The 19,451-nt window shown below is 29.7% G+C and overlaps 1 protein-coding gene and 1 non-coding gene across 2 annotated transcripts in view; one reads left to right on the plus strand and one right to left on the minus strand.

The window, feature by feature from the left end:
- Positions 1 to 19,451, plus strand: part of LOC148312380 (uncharacterized) — a 94,468-nt gene that overhangs the window by 72,446 nt on the left and 2,571 nt on the right. The gene's annotated exons all lie outside the window — the stretch shown is intronic.
- On the minus strand, positions 14,354 to 14,432 carry TRNAL-CAA (transfer RNA leucine (anticodon CAA)). Its single transcript is given in 2 exon segments — positions 14,354 to 14,389; positions 14,395 to 14,432. It is a non-coding gene; the product is annotated as a tRNA-Leu (tRNA).

Here is a 19,451-nt window from a genome sequence, read left to right on the forward strand (position 1 = left end):
GTATTGTGAGTATAATCTATCAAAATTAAAAAGTAATATATTTACAAGAATCAGGTTAAGGGAGAAAGAGTTATTCCCTCTTTATTTATTTTCGCTGCTAAATCAGGAATTTCTTTTGTTCGTAAGTTATCTGCAGGCCTATAAATCTCTCGAATACCGCCTACGACCTTATATTTCTGCGAACTTGTTCTTTAAGATGCCTGTATGTGAGGAATAAACGGCTTTTCTCCGATGGGAAAATCCCGAAAGCTTGATATAGAATACCTATTATGCTGTTTAACCTAACCCCGTAACTTCAAGTCGGCATTCAAATGTGCTTTTATTTGAGTTCAGAATATGCAATAGATGTTTAAAAAGACCAACGCTTTAAAGGTGTTTCATTAGTCTTTAAGTGATTTTGATTGATCTTAAAACTTGCCTTCCAATATTAACTTATTTACATATTTGAAAGCTCTTGTTTAATGTCTGACATTTTTGATGTCGTAGCAGTAAAATCAAACGTAAGTGCCAGATTTTAGCAGATTAAAATTGTTATTATATTATAAACGAAAACCATATATCGCTCTCTCCTTTCAAGAACGTCATAAATTAAAAAACTTGATTTTTCAGGAGAACGTTTTTAAAGTTTAAAAATATAATACAATGTATTAAAAATAAATATCAAGCCACTTATTGAACTTTTTACTGTGCAACAAATCTTTTTAGGTAATATCTGAAGGTTTTTTCTCCATTTGAAAAATATTTAGTATATTAAAAAAAAATATTAAACAACACCTTTTCTTCAAAATACAAAAGCAGCACTTTTTACCCGGTAGCGGGTAAATATTAAGTTAAAAATATGCCTTCTTTGCTGGGATGTGGTACATTTTCTGGACATTCTGAAAACATGCATAACTGAAAATTGACGATTTTTTATTTATGACGTTTTTGAAAGGAGTGAGCGATGCTTCAACCATATTTTATGTATTTGATTGTTTAAAATCACAAAAAAATATTAATTGTTTCGCCTAGTTATGGCATTTTCAAACGATTTCAAACATTCGTTTTAAAATGCCATAACTAGGCAAAACAACTGTCACAATATTAATTTTTATGTGTTTTTTTTAAACAATAAAATACAACTCAGTAGACTCAAAAAAATGTATTTGATTTAACATGGATTACGCATGGACTTATTGTGTCTATAAGACATAAAGAATGTCTAATAAAAAAAATTAGAAAAAATCCCGAAAACGAAAGCCTAAAAAAATATTTTAAACTGTATAGAAAAAAACTTTTTTTCTCATCAAAAATACCAAAGAAAAATATTACAAAACAAAAATAGATTTTGCAGAAAATGACAGTAAGAGAATGTGGAATATAATAAATGATATAATCGATAAAAAACACCCCCAGCAAAAAAAAATAATGTACCTCTCAAACGAAAATTCACGAATTCATTGCTTAGAAATGCCTCACAAAACTGCTAATATGTTTAATAATTTTTTTGCCAGTGTTGGTAAAAATTTAGCGCAAAAAATCCCTACTCAAACTAATTCCGATATTTTCAAAACAGATACTCCAACTTCCAATAATATATTAGCATCATTACAAATAACATCCCAGGAGGAAATTGAAGAAATCATAACAAATATGAAAGGAGGATCTGCCCCGGGATACGACGGACACTCTGTTAATACATTAAAATTCATAAAAAAACAAATCTCTAAACCTTTGACACACATCATAAACCTTAGCCTCACAACCGGTATATTCCCTTCAATTTACAAGAAAGCCATTATCATCCCCATCTACAAATCTGGAAATCCAGAATCAGTCACAAATTACCGACCTAAATCTCTCATATCAAACATAGGTAAAATCATTGAAAAAATCATTAAAAAAAGACTGTCCACATATGTAAATAAATTTAATATAATCAATGAAAACCAATATGGATTCATGGAAAAAAGAAGCACACAAGATGCAATTGCCAAACTATCATACATCATCCAAGATTCTCTCGATAAATCACTCAACTGTATAGGAATATTTGTCGACCTAAGAAAAGCTTTCGACAGTATTTCTCATGATAAACTTCTATTAAAACTAAAATCTGTCGGAATTACGGGTAAAGCCTTAAAACTTTTCCAGAGTTATCTTCTCGAAAGAACCCAAATTGTCAAAATCAATGAAGCCTATAGCCAACCCCTTACTAGTAATTTCGGTATACCTCAGGGTACAGTCTTAGGCCCTTTACTATTTATCATCTACGTCAACGACATATTTCACCAAAACATCAGCGGTAACATAATATCCTATGCTGACGACACCGCAATAGTTATAAACGGACCCAACTGGAATACCGTAAATGATCGCGCAAATAAGGACATGAAAATCCTAAAATTCTGGTTTGACAATAATCTATTATCCCTAAATACAGATAAAACATTCTTTATCCCATTTTGTATCCATAAACTCAAAATACCGACAAATATAAAAATTACAATTCACAATGGTGACTGCAGGGATTCAAATTGCAAAAACTTATGTTCTGTTTTATGTCCAAAAAAAGAAATAAAATATCTAGGTGTTATAATAGACCAACATTTGAAATACCATAGTCACATTAATGAACTAGTAAAACGAATAAGAAAATGCATATATATATTCATTAGAATCAGAAACATACTAACCATCGACAACCTAAAAAGAGTTTACTATGCTATCGTTCACTCACTACTACAATATGGCATTATTGCATGGGGAGGCTCATACAACAACATACTGAACTCAGTGAAAATAGTACAGAAAACCATAATTAAAGTCATCTTGAAAAAAAAAACATATTTCCATCAAAATTATTATTTAAAAAATTTCAAGTCCCAAATATAGAATCCATTTATAAAAAAACCGCAGTTTTTCAAATACTAAAGGGTGACAACTATTTAAATTTAACAAAGAATTTATCATCGAGATTCTCAAACGATTTTTCTATTCCAAAATGCAACACCAAGCAATTTCAGCAAAACTTCAAATATTTGGCAATCAAACATTTCAATAAACTCCCTAAAGAAATAAAAAAAATAGATGATATAAAAATCCTCAAGAAAAAAATTAAAGCTCTATACATTTAAATCTTTAAAAAAATATATTAAAAAACTATTATATCTTTTATTATATAACATTAAACCACGAGTGTAAGTCCCTTTCCAAGCACAAGAGCACAGACTCTTTTATGGAGAGGCACAGCGAATCGAAATATAAAAGTTCTACATATGTATAAATGATTCAAATGTTATTATGTTATAAATAAAAATGTAAATATATTAAATGAATAAAAAAAAAAAAAAACAATTAATACATAAAATTATATGGAATTCTAAAAAATTAAATGCCAAATCAATAAATAAAAATCTACCATAATTATTGCAAGACATCATATGTTTTATCCGCTTCCGTAGTATATTGGTCAGCACATTTGGCTACCATACTGGAGTCCCCAGTTTCGATTTGTTTAATATATTTTACGATGAAGATAACACTTCGTATATATGATATATTGCTCTATGCTTCATTAGGGGCGGATAAGGTAGTAAGAATGTATCATAAATTAATATATACATCGTGCGACTTGTGGGTGTGGTGAACTTTATTTTCGATAACTTCTTCGTCTAACCAATGAAATAGTCGTCATTTTTTTCTTTTGGGATGATGAAATTCATCTCACCAATAAATGTCTCTAGTGAAAATGCAATAGTTCTACAATAGTAGTTCATGAAGAATGTCTGTGAAGAGAACCACTAGAATAAGATTACAAAAAGTTTGATCTAAAAATCATATTTTGTTTCATGGGGCCATTACTCGACTCTTTACTAGAACAATTAAAAAAAAAACTTTTCATTTTTCAGGTAAATTCAAGAGTATTTGATTGAATCTTTGTCTATTTGGCACGCCATCAAACTCACACACAATGACACAAATTTAACTTAAAATTGAAAAATATCTCTTTATTCTTTATTACGTTAAAACTAAAACTAACTAACTTACCATCACGCCGCTTCCCCGTAGGGGTAGGCAGAGAGAATCGAACGCCAAACCACTCGGTCTTTGCAAACATTCTTTGCCTCTTCTACATTCATGCATCTCCTCATACATACCCGACGATTATTACGACTCCTGACCCGGCCGCTTTCAAGTATTTGACATACCTGATTGTGCCAAGTTTTCCTCGGTCGTCCTCTGCTTCTTTTTCCAACTCATTCGCCTCATAAATTTGTTTAACCGTTCTTTCTTCACTCATATGCTCCACATGTCCAAACCATCTCAACACACCTTTCTTAATTTTATCGATAATGCTTATCTCAGTCTTACATTCTTTCCTTATTTCATTATTCGAACATCTATCAAACATCGTTTTGCCACACATTCGTCTGAGCGATTGCATTTCGACTGCATTCAGTCTGCTTTCATCCTTCTTTTGCCAACTCCATGCTTCGCTTCCATACATAAGGGTTGGAACCAGAACTCCATTGTGTACTGCCAGTTTACCTTCCGCTGATAGATTTTTATTAAAAATATCTAAAAAAACTATCTCGAATAAAATGGCATGTTATCAAACTGACACAGTTTTAACTACAACTACTACTACTACCATCACGCCGTTTGACCGCTGGGGTAGGCAGAGTGGATGGAACGCCACACTCTTCTGTCCTGACATACACTCCTCGCCTCCTTCACATCCATACATTTAGTCATACATGCCCTCCGATTCCAGATTTTAGGTTCTGATTGATCTGATCATGCCATTTCTTTTTCGGTCGTCCTCGTTCTGTTTTTCTTCTCACATTCGCCATATATATTCAGTTTTAACTGAATAATAAATAAAATATCTTTGTTTACAAATCGCAATCTTAAATAATATGAATTAAATATTGAATGAAAAAAAATTATGATTTTTTTCATCTATTGATATCTATCAAATGAAAAATATCTGAGGTCTGCTATGTATACCTTAAATTGAGTGTGGAAAGAATACAAATAACGTGAAGGAAGCAGAAAAAAATATTTATGACATATAATGTTTGAAAATAAACGACTCATTTTTAGTGCTTTCGAATTATTAAATATCGAAATGAAATCGCTATCGAGCACGTGCCTCACAAAATATGATATTATAATAGGACCTTTTTGTAGAGTTATTTATTTTGTCTGGGGCATATGCTCTACGTATACGTTCCAAGCCTTAAAAAAACACCGGAATTCTTAGTACTTAATTTCTGCTCCATTTCCCCGAGTTATTTATTGTTTTCCCTGTAATTTAAAAATAATAAAACAGAAACAAAATTGTTTCGTGTACTTAGGAAAATTGCGAGATTTTTCGCTCAATATATAGGTGCAGGTACTCAAGAAATACTCAACGGTTTATTGGGGAATAAATTCTGGTAAAACAAATTTAATAAGAATTCGTGCACCCCAATCCACTCATAAACCCTTATTTTTGTGCTCTTCGTTTATTTATATCCGGTTTATCGAAAAAGTAGCAATATTTTTTGTTATTTATTCTCGTGAGTATTTTTTTCAATACACGATGTACAATAACCATATTAAATTACTTTTAAATTGTTAGGCTATAAACTTTTAAAAAAATTACGAACAATTTGTTAAATCATGTTTTATACCTTAAATATTATACATTTTACCTAAATGCATCATATTGTTTGTTATAATTTTAATAAAATTATAATCTACGAAATTAAGTTAATTTTTGCTTTGTTATTAGATTTATGTTTAGTACTGACATCTCTTTTTATACAATAAAACTTTTATCTGTAAAACTGTCATCATTTAGTTTTTTCCACATATATTATATCTGACCAGTATCCAGATTTTTTCGTAATCGACGTCATAAATCTGTCAAAATTGGTTACTATGAAACTCGGTCACTTGCCAAATAAAATATGTAGAAAAATACTATAAAGTTATTTCATTACACTTACATAATTTGATTATTTACATTAATACTCAAATTTTAATTTTAGTGTTAAAATACTCGCATTTTCAGTAATTAAACGTAAGAGTATACCTTTTACTCGTACATATATGTGTGTACATATATATAATAATAATGTAAAAGTTGCACCTTACAAAATTTTTTGCTTATTAAATATAATAATATTAAACAAATAAATAGTTTGTTAAAACAATGTTTTCTCGTTACATTTTATTGAGAAAAAAAAGTTACTTACCTCGAGATGCTGTTCGTAGATCGGCTTTATATTCAAGATCAAACACGCTGTGAATCGGTTGAAGCAAATAAATCACATTTTCAATGCATTGTCTGGCGTCTTCCATGGGAAAACCTCAAATATAAAGCACATCATTTTACCTCTAGGGGCTGAATTTCATCGAAAAACTTCAAGATTTTCTGAAGTGGAGACAGTCTCTTTAAAAGTGTGACATTTATACCCCTATCTACAACAGCCTTAAAATACCACGGCCCAACCACAGACGCAGCCTTTCACAATCTCGAGGAATAAATTTAATGTTTCAAAGGACACAATGGAGGAGATCCTTATCCGAAATACCAAAGTTATTTTTTCGTCTTTGAATCAATCCCCGATTCAGGAAGGTTTCCAAAAAAGGATTTTTCATTGTGAATAGGCTTAAACTATACAATGAAATGTTTCAGAAGTTCAACACAATAAGGAAATATGTGCATTATATAAATTTGTGGTTAAAAACAGATTTTGAGCAATCCTTAGATTTGCTTGTGTTGCTGTTATATTCAACAAACAGATGGAACTGCCATTGCGGTCAAATACTACTACTACCATTACGCCGTTTCTCTGCAGGGGCAGGCAGAGAGGATAGAACGCCACACACTTCTGTCCCGACATACACTCCTAGATTATTTCACGTCCATACATCTAGTCATACATGCCCTTCGATTAAGTAGACTTTTAATACTCTTTTGCGATCAAACACGATGTTTAAAAAAAACATGAGACTGGCGCCGTGGCGTAGTTGGGTAGACAAACAACTGCGAAACTGGCGTCGCTAGTTCGATTCCCGCCAATTGCAAAATAAATTCAAGAAATATTTATTTTTAATTGGTCTGTGTGTTTGTGATGTATTTTTCACATTTTCTTAATTTTCATATCTGCAGACAAGGCTCTAAAAATAGAGGCTTTGCGGGTTATTCCTTTATAAATGATAATTATGAAAATTGTGAAACTATTTATCTAATCCTTTTTTTTTCAATAATACGATTTTACAATTACACGTTGCTATGAGTTAATGTTATTCGAAACGATCTTATTTTGGAAAATAAAATATTTAAAAAACCTATCTCTAGTTTAAACACCAGTCACAGATATAAATTCTCGCATATTTAATTGCAACGCTGTCAAAATTTCAAAGCAGTATGATTTACATTTTCAATTTCATAAAAATTTTAACATTTTGGTATGACCAAAACATAGGGCATAAGTCTTACATTTTTTTCGACATCTCGTCAAAGATGAAGAAGAGTATGGAAGTCTGGATATTTACGGGGCTGACGACCGTCATAGGTTGGTTTAAATGTTCACTTTACACACGTGTAACATCAACCCATTCTACCCATTATTGACAACCATACTACCCAAATTCTTGAAAGTTCTATGTATATGATCCAATTTCGAAACATTTTTCATGAATCACTAGAACTTCACTAGAGACATCTATTTGTGAAATGAAAAATAACTCATATTTTATGAAAAATAACTCAGATAGTTGGAGATAATCCAGATTTATGAACATGTATTTGGACTCACTCAAAAATTTGCAAATGGAAGGTGAGTTGAGATGATTTGGGCATGTGACAACGTATGAGTAAAGAAAGAATGGTTATTTGAAAGAACATTATTCTTGAATCACTAGAACTTCACTAGAGACAGCTATTGGTAAAATGAAAATGCCCCGTAAATGCCCATACTTCCATATTTTTCTTTATCTTTGATGAGACGTCAAAAATCATATGAAAAATGACTCCTATAATTGGAGATAATTCAGGTTTGTAAACAAGTATTTGGACACACTCAAAATGTGGTAGATAAGTCTTACTTTCGATTCGCGTCACGTGGTCAGTCCGGCTATTAAGGCTTTAGACCGTATGCTTCCCAAAAAGTTTAAAGCTGCAATATCTTCGCGTTACTAACGATGCAGGTCTATTTAAGAGAGCTGTAGCTATAACACAATCGTGACCAAACAGTTTGGCGAAAAGCCAGTTTGAAATTTGCTGCAATTTGTGCTAAGGCTTTTGTAAAATCCTCCCCCAACCCTTATGCTCTAGGAAGGAAGTAGATTCAAAATACCGCTGTTTCTACCATTGGAAATGTCTCGATCTTTGTAATAAATGTAATCTTAGAAACGAATCATTATAATAACTTTTGAATGCTTTATTATGAATGAAAAATTAAATTTTTCCGAATTATAATGTACTCATACCAAGTTTCGGCATGATTTTATGATTTTGATCAAGTATTTTTAAAATGCAAAATTAATTATTTGCCTTGCTTAAAAATCCACTTAATGATCTATTCGATATAAGAACTGTGTTTCGAATTGATTCAAAATATTCAATATATAGAAGTTGCAAGAATTTGAATTGTGTGGTTGTCAATCATGGGTAGAATGAGTGAATGTTACACGTATGTAAAGTGATGACTTCAACCAGCCTATGTCGGTTATAAGCCCTGTAAACGCTCAGCCTATTAATATTTTTCTTCATATATGTTGAGATGTAAAAAAATAATGAATAAAATAACTTCGTATTGGAGATGATCCAGATTTGTGTTCAAGTATTTGGACACACTCAAAATGTTGTAATAAAAAACCATTTTTTTTTTATGTCTTTTAATCACTTTGTGGTAATGGTACTTCACATAGGGATTTTGAATTACGTGTTCAAATAGATTGTTATAAATAATGGTATTAACCGTGTAAAACTCATTAATTTATTTTTCGAAACATATCACAAACATTAGTCATATATATTATATAATATTCCAGATGAGTAATTTATATTTCTCATTTTGGGACTTGGGATTTAGGTTAACAAGACTGGAACACAAATAATAAAGTTTTAAAAAAATAAATTAAATAACCAAAACTTGGCGAAATTTCATAACAAAATTACATAAATAAAAACATAGAAAATGTCGTCACAAATGTCAGCATATTTTCTTTCTTTGGAGGCTGCAGCCTACCAAATTGGCCACTAAATGTACCCAAGAAATATGCTCTGCGGACCATCGTACAGAACAAATGGCTTTCAAGAATGGAGAGATGGTGGTAACGTTGATCTCAAATTTATCCGATCCAGATCCCCGGAGAGCATTGATGCTAGTCTGATAGTTCGTACTTTAACGTTATTACCGGGAGAGATTCTCAAACATCTCGAGACTCAACATTAAAAATATACTCTTTTCTTTTGTTCCGTAATAACAAAGAAAATCTAGGCTTTAGCATTGGAAATGAAAAAAAGAGGATTTTTTTATCTACTTAGGACCAGCTCCGTTCTACCAAAACATGTTTCAAACTAAAATATTGAATTATTTTCGTTCTACTATTACAACACATACCTCGCTAGTTTTTTTTTAAATCATTCAATTTCTTTAAGTCGATATGATTTTTTACGAGATTTTAAATGTGTTCAAATTTTCGTTCTTATATGTATATATATATTTTTGATATTTCAACATAGATGAAACAATGTGGATGCTTAGTATTTACAGGGTTTACGACCAGAGATTATAAGAGGCATTTAGTATATGGTTTCAAACATGCGTAAAACGGTGGATGTCATAATGTTTAAACATGCGTATAAAGTGATTACTTACACCAACTTTTGACTGGTTGTAAGGCCTGGACTTCCATATTCTTTTTTATCTTTGTTGGTAAAAAAATATTATTAACTTTTTTTATTTGACCTCTCGTTGCAGTTAATCTTCTAACTGAAGCATAATAATAACTTATGTATGATATTTTATTTAAAAATAATACTTGCGTGGTTGTTAATCATTACAACAACATATATAAAAAAACTTGATTTTTCAGGAGATCGTTTTTAAAGTTTAAAAATATATTAAAATGTTTTAAAAATAAATATCAAGCCACTTATTGATTTTTTTATTGTGCAACAGATCTTTTTAAGTAAAGTCTGAATGTTTTTTCTCCATATCAAAAATATTTAATAAATTTAACAAAACAATTCAACAATACTCTGTCTTCACATTCCATAAACAACACTTTCTGCCCTGTAGCGGGTAAATATTAAGTTAAAAATATGCCGCTTTTGCTGGGATATAGTACATTTTCTAGACATTCCGAAAACATGCACAACTAAAAATTTACGATTTTTGATATATGACGTTGTTGAAAGGAGTGAGCGATATGTTAAAATATCATCTCTGTTGAGTAGCTATAAAAAAAATCTTTTTATAAATAACCCATATCGAAATACAGGAAAAAAATAAACCCTTGCATTGATTAGCGTGATTGACGGCAATCAGTCAACACATTTGGTTATATTACATATATATTTATTAAACTTGAAAGATCGAATCCAGTAATTGATTTAAAAAGTGACTTCTTTAAAAGAACTAGGTGTTTGCTTACATTTTTTTTTCATAAAGATAATGTTCTGTGTTTTTCAATGTTTTAGGCATAGGGATGAAGTTCTAAAAACAAGTACCGCTAAAGTGTATTCCACTCTTTTTATTAGATATAAATATCTAGAGTTAAGTATTGGTTAAAGTTTAACTCATAGTAGCTACAAGTATTATACACGTGTTACATACATTATTTTGAAAATCGTGTGCCGTCTTGGTGAAAACACATTTTTGAAAAGACGTTTTTGTTGATAAAGTTCAAGAGACGAGTCCAAAAAGAAAAATGTTGGTTTACTTTAAAATGCATCCGCAGCACACCATCCCTTAGAGATTCGATATCTTCTGCTTAAACTGATGCGCTCCGTGCATTGTTGCGGAAAGATACTAGCAGCACCAACGAGGAATACCGAACTGGCAGTCAATATGATCCAAGATAGATAAACAAAGTGCAGGCAGAATGTGTCTGCAATATAAAATACATACATTATGTTTATACTGTGGAATGTTTTGTGCAAACTTTCCTTCTAGATTTTTTTCCTTCATCTTTGTATTTTATGTACTGGGGTTAAAAATAAACAGAAAGTATAACAAGTTTTTGAAAAGAGATTAACAAACTCTGGGCGTTTACAGGGCTTACAACCTGCCATCGGTTCAAGTAATGTCGTTGTAAACTGAGTAATTACATTGATTTCTCAACATGTTTAAATTATTATCTTTATATATATTTATATGTATATATATATATATATATATATATATATATATATATATATATATATATATATATATATATATATATATATATATATATATATATATATATATATATATATATATATATATATATATATATATATATATATATATATATATATATATATATATATATATATATATATATATATATATATATATATATATATATATATATATATATATATATATATATATATATTCATATATATGTGTATATATATATATATATATATATATATATATATATATATATATATATATATATATATATATATATATATATATATATATATATATAAATATATATATATATATTTAAATATATATATAAATGTATATATATATATATATATATATATATATATATATATATATATATATATATATATATATATATATATATATATATATATATATATATATAATATATATACATATATATATGTATATATATATATATATATATATATATATATATATATATATATATATATATATATATATATATATATATATATATATATATATATATATATAAATATATATACATATATATATGTATATATATATATATATATATATATATATATATATATATATATATATATATATATATATATATATATATATATATATATATATATATATATATATATATATATATATATATATATATATATAACGTGGTAATATTTTCCTTTTGAAAATTAAGTGTAAATAATATGTAAAGTGGGTGTATAATAATAAAATAAACAATGTGTTGCTTTGTAATTAAAGAAACGACAATATAAGTTTATTCTTAATTAATCTTTACAATAATTTTTATATCTATCTATCTATCTATCTATCTGATTCTGACAGTTAATAATATTATCGTAAGTCTTTTGTTTTCTCCTGAGCGACGCATGCGGCATCTGGTGGTTGAACTGTTTTATGTAGGTACTTTTTGTAAGTACTTAATAAAATGTATAGGTAGGTACCTAGTTATTTTATTACATCTCCCCCCTTGGGGATGAAAATTCATAGTAAAATTTTCACTCGTCCTCCGGATCATCTTCTTGTATAAGTTTAGTGATATAATAAAGTTTTTTTTTTTTTTCGTTCTTTTTTTTTTCTTTCTTTTTTTTTTTCTTCTTGACCCTTTTAAAGTAGACACAGTTTTTTTTCAATCCATTTGTTTTTTTCTTTTGAATTGCTTCATTTTTATTCTGATCTCTTAAATTATCTTCTAATTTAACTAAATTTACAACTTTTAATTGTTCATCTGCATTTTCATTCGAGTTTAATACTGAATTCCTGCTTGGACAATCTACTTCTAAATTCTTCTTTCCTGGAGAATATTTTATTTTATCTTTCGTAGAAGTTTTTTCTACTTTATTTTTATTTTCATTTTTCAAGCACTGTTTCTGTGTTATTTGTATGTCTTTATTTTTATTCTGATCTTTTAAATTATCTTGTAATTTAACCAAATTTACAACTTTTAATTGTTCATCTGCATTTTCCTTCGATTCTAATACTGGATTCCTGCTCATACAATCTGCTTCGAAATTTTTCTTTTCTGGAGTATATTTTATTTTATATTTTGTAGAAATTTTTTCCACATTATTTTTATTTTCATTCTTCAAGCACTGTTTCTGTGTAATTTGTAAATCTTCATTTTTATTATTAATCTTATCATCCTCTTTTGTTTTAAACCAGCACGTTGCTTCAGAGTGATATCGAGTTCCCTTATTTAAATTTTCACAAATCTTACATGGACTTTTATCTTTAATTTTATCACTAGTTCTTAGATTTCCACGTCTTCTTTGATTATCTTCTAATCGTTTTCTTTGATCATCTTCTAATTTTTCTCTCTCACTCCGAACATATTGTAGTAATTGTTTTAATACATCTAATGTTTCATCATCCATTTCCAATTAACAAAATTGTCGTTTTATAACGTGGTAATATTTTCCTTTTGAAAATTAAGTGTAAATAATATGTAAAGTGGGTGTATAATAATAAAATAAACAATGTGTTGCTTTGTAATTAAAGAAACGACAATATAAGTTTATTCTTAATTAATCTTTACAATAATTTTTATATCTATCTATCTATCTATCTATCTGATTCTGACAGTTAATAATATTATCGTAAGTCTTTTGTTTTCTCCTGAGCGACGCATGCGGCATCTGGTGGTTGAACTGTTTTATGTAGGTACTTTTTGTAAGTACTTAATAAAATGTATAGGTAGGTACCTAGTTATTTTATTACATATATATATATATATATATAATACTCAAATAAAAATATCATTTAGATAAAAATAATATTCAATCAATTGACTTTAAGATAAGGTATCAGCTTGCAAACAGCGCATAATTTTTCCCATCCTATCTTCGTGCTCATTCATTATACGATATCATTCTCATCATACGATAAGCACCATATACTCGTATCTCGATATATGGTACTTGTCCACATGTCAATTCACGAATCGTTTCAAAACGAGTGAATCATTTAAATATTTAAAAAAAATCATCTATTGATATTTATTTATGATACTGTAGTAGTTTTTCTTGTTCTGTATATTTATTTATTTAAAGTTTCTAGTTTACTTTTGTTCTTATTTTGTTCTTTTTTTATCAGCAATCAATTTACTTAGACTATGTAAATACATCAAAAAGGAGCTTTTTCAATGCAAATTTATTCAATTAAATTCATTAAAACATCGCTCATTGTTCTTGTTTTTTGTATCTTGGTTTTTGTTTTCGATTAATTTACTTATCGTTTTAGTTTTTTAAAAAGACATTGACTACTTTGTTTTTTATTAAATTTTTGTTTTCGTGAAGAACTTACAAAGTGTCTCGATATAATACTTAATTAATGACGTAGCAATAAAAAGGATAGGGAAAAACGCATTTTCAATGAAAAAATAAATGTTTTGGAAAAAAACTTTAAAAAAATAAAATACTTAAAAGAATTGGTCCGTGGAGGATTCGAACCTCCAACCTCCAAATTTCAATTTGAGCTTGGTGCTCTAACCTATTGAGCTAACGGACCCGATGGTGCGATTGCCATAAAATAGTATCATTACTTGCGATGATGATTCACCAAATTGCTGTGAACACTGTGAATCGTTTACTCCCACTCTGCGGACACGGTCACGGACAAAAATTACGGGTTGTATCGGATATTTTATTTTTGCGTAGTAACGTGAAGTAGTCAGGCATATTTTATCATTCTTGTACAACATGAATTTGTATGTTTGACGTTATTTAAAAGATATATGTATGAACTTTAGAAATCCCGTTTTTTCTTCTTAACCTTTTCTGTCCTATTAATTAAGGCTGTAGTAAAAAAAAGTAATGAGAAACTTTATGAGGTCTTCATAAAATAATTATTTAATCATAGGTATATTCAATTAAAAAAATAATAGATTTTTTTAATAATCGGTAAAAAACAAAAACCAAAAATACTTCATAATTAATGATAGTGGGAAAAATTTCCATAAAATTTAAAATGTGAAAAGTATGGTACACGTAATAAATAATTTAGAATTTTATATTTAAAACAAAGAAACACAATATGTGAATTGATTTGAACGTATTACATACAAAAGTTACCCATATATTATTCCCGATAAGTATTTTCTATGACTCATTTTGGGATATTGGATTAAGGTTATATCGATATACATTTTTTATTCAATCCGTTAAACCCCTATTCAAAACAAGAAATCTATAAAAATATGTCTAAATGATTGAAGTTGAGACAATTCCCGTAAATAAAGTTGTATTTTATTTCCTGAAAATCCATTCAGTAAATGATTTCCTTGAGTCGTCTTCAGCTCAAAGTTTTATGTTGCATCAATACGGTAAGAAATGGATAGCACTTTTCGGGAATAAATCACATACGGTGACGGATCCTAAAATCGAGATACTGTTTGATCTCATTTATTAATTTAGTTAGCATTAATTTAGTTCTCATTATTTACGAAAAAAATAACAAAATTAAATGAATGCAATAAATAATGCAGTTACCTGAAGCGGAAGGCTGATCACATTTCTTTCATGTGTTAACGATCAAGATAACACTGCGTTTATATGATGCAGTGCCCTATACACCACCGGGTGCAGATGAGGGTTTGAATGAACGAAATGCAATAAAACAGTATCTTTATTATAGGATCTGTCACCGTATGTAATTTGTTATAGGTTAAACTTTAAAAAAACTTTTGGCTAAAGTTTTTCTTGGTACACTTGAAGCGTCCTTAAAAGTCCCTACTCCTAGTGTATCTACTCCACTTACCCTTAAAATATCAGCCTATTAAGTTTTTTTCTTCCTTTTTTATAGTTAAATTGTTAACATATATTTTTTTCCTCAAATGGGTTAAAGCTAGAAGAAAACTGTGAATGCAAACATAATCACCATTTAATTATCATAACAACCATACTCGTTTCATTGATCAACTGATACTTTTAACATCGCTTATATGTACTTATTATTATATTACTCCGACTCCTGACCTGACTTTCAAAATCGATACGATATATCTTAAAAATTATATTTTACACACGATATTATGAACCTATTTATAATAAGGACTATAGCGTTAATAAATTGAATTGACCGTGAAAATGGTCGTTCATATTTAATTATGATACGTTTATCATACAGCAATAAATAAATTGACTTTAATTGATTTTTTTACATTAAAAATAATATTTCATTAGAGTAAGTAAATGAAATATTTGTACTGTGTTATTTCTGTCGATCATTGGATTCTTCGCCTTTTTTTCAGTGGAAGCTTTCAACATAACCCCTTATAAATGGTTCTTGTATACGTTATATGCTCTAAAAAAGAGTTCGGAGCTTTCTTTTGAGTAAGTAACACAAAGACGGAAAAAGTTTGAATATAAATAATTTAGAATTCAATGAAGGAAAAAGTTTTTTTCTTTCACTTTGAAAATACAAGGAAATTTTAGCTTGTGATAGCATTTCTAAGGAAAATTTCGCACAATAAGCGTTTTCTAACTTTTTATTTCCATAAAAAATCTCTCGTTCCTTGAAAATTTTCATATTTTATCGTCATAGTTTATGTCGTTTGTTTATGTTACATGAAGCAGTGCTTTTTAATGATCTCAGTGTTTGTTGAATAACATATGTGCTCAAATTTACAAAACCTGTAACAAGTTCAACCATATAGAGAAAAAGCGTTTTTTCCTATATTAGGCTGTATTCTCACCCCTCATTCAGTAAAAATCATAATATTTTTTAGTAAACTACCAGTGCTCAGAACTCATGTGCCAAGATACACAAAGCTAATCGACTCTGTACGTTATCTATTAAGATAACGATTATTAAGTATCTAATTTGAGCCTCTATCATGTTTTTTTTGGTTTAATTACTAATAAACCTAAACGATGTATGATAGATCTGCGAATAGTGAAATAGGAAGCGAATAGTGAAATAAGGAAGAAATGCAAAGCTGAGATAAGCATTATCGATAAAATTAAGAAAGATGTGTTGAGATGGTTTGGACATGTAGAACGAATGAGTGAAGAAAGAACGGTAAAACAAATTTATGAGGCGAATGTAAGTGGAATAAAAGAGCAGAGGAAGACTGGAAAAAAACATGGCACGATCAGGTATGCCAAATACTTGAAAGTGGTCAGGTTAGGAGTCGTAACAATCGGCGGGTATGTATGAAGAGATGCATGAACGTGGAAGAGTCGAAGAATGTTTGCAAAGACAGAGTGGTGTGGCGTTCTATTCTCTCTGCCTACCCCTGCGGGGTAGCGGCGTGGTGGTTGGTTAGTTTTTTTTTTTTTAACCTTAATATAATCAAGAAAGATGAATGAATCAATTATGGCAAAGACCACTAGAGATATCCACAGGGATAGTTCGGAGTCAACAGGAGGAATCATATTCTTGAAAAACAGATCTTCACATCTAATAAAAGAAAAAAGAAAAAGAAGAACTTGATTTTAAATCATCTAGTTCTACTATCAAACACGTATGAAATAAAACGTTGATCAAATATTTTATTATTTGTTTCGGCATTAACTTTGTGGTAAGACATGTTACAATGATTGAAGAAAACACTTGTTTTTTACCACTTGAGTTTTATTATAGACTACATGTTTCAGAAGCTAAACTTCCATCATTCAGGTCTGTATAATAACATATTATTATACAGACCTGAATGATGGAAGTTTAACTTCTGAAACATGTAGTCTATAATAAAACTCAAGTGGTAAAAAACAAGTGTTTTCTTTAATCATTATTGATCAAATGTTGGTAAACGTTGATCAATTATGAATAATGATAACAAAGGTAAATTATTACTAAATGTGATTGTAGGGATGTCTTTAGCAAACTTTTCTATGTTCAATGCAATGTGGTGTTAAGTTTATGGTAACCGCGTAGAATTTTCGTTAATTACGATGCTTCTCTCTGTACGATGGTATCATCCACTGACCGCCGCACTAAAGTACCCGGTGTTCGTGATATCGTGTACTCTTGGTGATCACGTTCTAACAGTGTACTCCTCGGCAGTGTACCGGATACGTGTGGGGTGTAGGTTGCCTGTAACTACATTACTACCAGTCCCCGAGGGCAAAACCCATCCAGGTGTATTAAACTTTAGAATTGAAACTATTAATTCTAAGCGTGATTGCGGAACCGCCACGGGAATTCATATTTGAACAATAATAGTAAATATTAATTGGGAATGATAATTTGACAACCGATTCTGCGCCGCAGTATGGTAGAATTGTAATTAAGAAGGTAAATCGTAGTAAAATAAGCGCCAATTACGGATATGTTATTTCATTCTGCTGATAGTAAACAACTTCCTGCTTTAGTTTAATTTTGCTCAATATATGTGTGTTTATACATTTACACTTATAAAAATATATAATCTTCTTCCTTGCTCCATCCCAACATATCATGCTTGTGGACTGATACGGTCAGCTCTCCTCGTCCTCAGGTTGTAGGTCTTTCTATCATATACAACGTCACCTAGATCATACCTTCGAATCATGTTATCTTTCTGTAGCATCCATGAAGTTTTTGGTCTTTCTCTAGATGTCTTTCAAGGAAGATCCATGGCGATCGCCTGTTTTTCAATACGTCGAGGTTCTCTACGCACTATCTGCCCATTATACCATCTCAATTGCCTTTGCTCTACCTTACTATTTATATCATTTACACCCAGGTTTTCACGAATGCGTGAGCTCTTTATTAAAGAAAAGATAAATCTATTTTTAAAAATATATATCGGGGATTAATGACATTAAATATATCAATCATTTTAGGTATAAGTTGAAGTTGACGTAAATTTAATGAAAATAACGTGGAAATCTATTATTCCTTAAAAATGATCGATTTAATGATTCGATGCGAAATTTATTCCCTTTACGTTAAAATAAAGCAGAAAAAAGAGGACAAAATAAATATTATTTCAGTATTTATTATACCAGCTTGACTCCTTTCTCAACGCCATGTTTCATCCACAATAATCAGTTAAGCCCATTCAGGCAAGTTCCATTAATCCACTGGGTTTCGGGGGGTTGATAATGTTCGCGAGAAATCCCGCGCAAATCGGTACATTTCCGGTGAATTATTGAGGGTGGTTATGAAGGCTGGCAACAAAGCTACGTTATTGTCTCCACTTCCGCTGAAGCAAGGCATTGCATGGCCGCCTCCGCATTCCACCCGTATTGTTTAAAATTCTGTTGCACTTTCAGCGTTTTACTGAAAACTGCATATCGATCAATCATTTTGGATTATTTAATATAATTATTGTATTTTTTGTATTATATGTATAACAATGAAGGCTAGTGAAATTTCTTAGAAACATTTATACAAACCGCGAAAGTTATGTATATCTTACACAAAATCCATGAAATGGGTAAAGTGAAATAAGTCAATACATTTTATGGGGATCTCCCAGCAATTTCGTATGTTTCACGCAGTATGGTGCCTGCTCGTAAAAATACTTCGTTACAATTATTTCTAGACTATTGCATAAATAATGCAACTGTTTGCCAATTTTATGGATTTAGTAACATAGAT

This window comes from Brachycentrus maculatus, unplaced genomic scaffold (genome assembly GCF_059751285.1).
Source record: "Brachycentrus maculatus isolate JH-2025_06_01 unplaced genomic scaffold, ASM5975128v1 h1tg000042l, whole genome shotgun sequence".
NCBI classification, from domain to species: domain Eukaryota; kingdom Metazoa; phylum Arthropoda; class Insecta; order Trichoptera; family Brachycentridae; genus Brachycentrus; species Brachycentrus maculatus.